The following is a 3,226-nucleotide window of genomic DNA, read 5'->3' as shown; positions in this document are numbered from 1 at the left end:
TACTGATGGATTCTGACATAATCTTCCATAGAGTTACTTTACTGTCTTTATAATACAGACTTCCTACTGCAACCAAAAAGGGAGGTTAGTTTATTAGGCTTTGCTTTAATATTAAAAAATACTTGTGAAAGGTGATTTTCAGTGGCATACAATGAAGATGTGCATCCTTTTGAAGGCTGTCAGTGGTTGTATTCTACTTCAGAAATTTTGAAAACATCCCCAGTACATTTTTTGGGGTTGGCCAAAAGCCATGATGTTTTTTGGTAAGCGTGGAATACAGCTGATCAGTGATTCCATTACTGAGATGAAAGCATTGATCCAGTAGCTGCTACAGACTTGGGCTAGAAGTCACTCGTTAACACTGCCTAGTCTGACAAAACACTGGCAAAAACCTGATTTTTTTGAGATTGCCTCTTATTTTTCAGAAGACAAAATAATTCAAGCACAGCTAATGGCACAAGTTAGATCTAAATTCAAAGGCACACACAGCACATAATACTACAAATTGTATGTGATTTTTTTGTGTCTGTTCCTCCAAAATTAATACTGTTGTTTCCAGCATAATCACAGACATAATATCTTATAATTTGAAGCAATTGGTAACACTACCCTTCCACTGCTATTGTGAGGACTGCTCTGAAAATAGTGTCCCATTTTATGATGCTGGCACACAGCATCAGAGCAAGGTTTTATATGAAGGCTAGGGAGAAAATTCTTGGATTGCATTATTAGGTTGCACTAATTTTGCAGGTGGCCTGAGAACAGTTACCTAATAATGTTTTACAGGAGAATATTCTCATAGAAGAGCACTCTGAAGTGATTTTACTGCTTGAATCTTTGTCTTTTATTAATTCTCTCCAGACCTGAAGGAGCTAGAATTACTAAAATAATATCACACAGTAGCTTAGCATAGCAAGCTCAAATACTTTGTACTCATTTCTGGAGATGAAAAATTGGCATCAACAGGAAGACCGAACATCTTGCACAAAATCACAGAACTGTAGAGGTTGGAGATCATCTAGTACAACTCCTTACTAAAGCAGATTCCCTACAGTAGATTGCATAGGAAAGTGTTCGGGTGTGTCGGATATTCTTTGGAATATCTCCAAAGAAGGAGACTCCACGACCTCTCTGGGCAGCCTGTTCCAGTGCTCTGTCACCTTCACAGTAAAGTTCTTTATGTTTGGATGGAACTTCCTATATTGCAGTTTGTGCCTGTGCAGGGGCTTCAGTGTGGACCTAAACTTATCTCTGTGTCTTTTTCATCCAGCTTTTTTTTTTTTCCTTCTCACCTGACTGGTCACATCAAGTCCTGCAGGTGTCACGTAGTGCAGTTGGCTCTGCACATGGAGACCTGAAGAGAACAATCTGAAGAGGCAAGACAGTACAGTGTGGTCTTTTAGAGCAGATTTGGACATTTTTAAGGGCAAAGTTTTGGCAGACATCCTCCCTGGTATGTGAATGTTTGGCATGTTCTTCGGTGATTGTGAATGAAGTACATTTTAAACCTTTATGTGAATGCTTAAACCAGACCCTCTAGATTCATTGCTGTAAATTATTACATTAGATGGATACTTAATTACTGTGTTCTGCTCTTTTCCCCATGCTATGTGCTGCACTCATGTCTTTTAATATCTTGATGATGACTTGAAAGTACTGATATTTTAAAATGAACTGTTTTCTAAGTTATAATTTTAGATCTCATTGGCTTGGGGTTTGTAAAATGAATCATGCTGCTTTAAAAAGCAAAGTCAGAATTACTTCATTTTAGTTCTTTATTTTAACTGTCTAGATATTCTGCTTTTAGGACCTTTTTTTCTTCTTTCTTTTTTTCTTCTTTATTTTTTTTTTTATGCCAAGTGTTTTTCATAGGGTCATGGAATGGATGAATTTTTTCATTTCAACCTTGTATAATAGCTAGGAAGTCTGACTGTACCCAGGGGTGCATCAGGCCCAGCACTGACACTGGGAATAGGATGGAGCTCTGTCAGAGGAGAGTCAGGTGGATGTTAGGAAAAGGTTCTTCAACAGAGTGTGGTGGGCATGGAACAGGCTGCCCAGGGTGATCATGGCCCCAGGCTGCCAGAGTTCAAGCAGCATTTGGACAATGCTCTCAGAACTATGGTCTGATTTTTAGGTGGTCCTGCGTGGAGCCAGGAGTTGGAGATGATGATCCTTATTGGTCCCTTCCAACTCAGGTGATCTATGATACTATGACTGCCCATTGACTTGTTGCTAAGTACCACTGAAAAGAACCTGACCTCATCCCATCTGGCTTGTGGGATGAGTTCTCTAAGCCTGCGCCTTGCAGCCACGTCAACCCAGAGATGGCATCACCATACCATCTCTTAGCTGCTAGCCTGGCTCCTGGCTCATGCCACTTCAATCCAAAGCTGTTCTGACAGTCCATCTCATTTGGTGTTGCTGGGTGCATTTAAATGGTAACAAGCAACATCTGCTCACACAATTATTTCTTACTGATGGGCAAGGTACAGCTTTGAACTTAGAGCCTCCTGAGTGGGGCTGCCACCTAGTTCAGCTCTGCATGGCAAGAGGCCAACCCTACACTTCTGCAGGTTTGTGCATGACTGCCCACAAACCAGCCTCCTAGGGAAACCTGCCAGCTGAACCTGGGAATGTACAAACACCTGATCTCAATGTCCTTTCTTGTGCTTAGCCCTAGAATATCTTGCTCCCATAGTCACAGTTCACAACACACCAAGGGTGTCAATGTGCAGCTACGTTCAGCCAGGCACATCACGCCAGGAATACCATGTCCTACTCTGGGACTATGGCAGGTGGCCTTAGGCAGTGCAGCACCCTGGGGCTAAGCGAGCAGCTCCCACTGCTGAAGCCACACCTTGAACTGGGTGCTGGGGACTCCTCCATCTCCCTCTGATGCCCACCACTCATATGGCTGCAGCTGGCTGTTACTTGGTCAGGCAGTCAGCAGCTGTTGCTGAGTTCCTGTGTCCCTGTGGGCCTTGACAAACAGGTTCCCAGGGCTGGACTGAGGTGCAGCCAGCTGTCAGACTGGTGTCTGGCTTAACAGCCCAAATCAGGGCAGGTGTGTACTGCTGATGTGCTCTGCCAGCACTTGCAGTGGCTGTGGCTCACCTTACTGAACTGCCTGTAACAAGGGCCCACTTCCTCCCCTGTCCCTTTGCAGCCACCACGTCAGGATGGAGCTGTGCTGGCAGGCATGATGGCAAACGCTGGCTCAGGT

Source organism: Lagopus leucura, unplaced genomic scaffold (assembly GCF_019238085.1).
Source record: "Lagopus leucura isolate 7727_CA_CO unplaced genomic scaffold, USGS_WTPT01 Super-Scaffold_100159, whole genome shotgun sequence".
In the NCBI taxonomy this organism is placed as follows: Eukaryota; Metazoa; Chordata; class Aves; order Galliformes; family Phasianidae; genus Lagopus; species Lagopus leucura.
The sequence above is the reverse complement of the archived record's forward strand: the minus strand, read 5'-3'. Positions refer to the sequence as shown.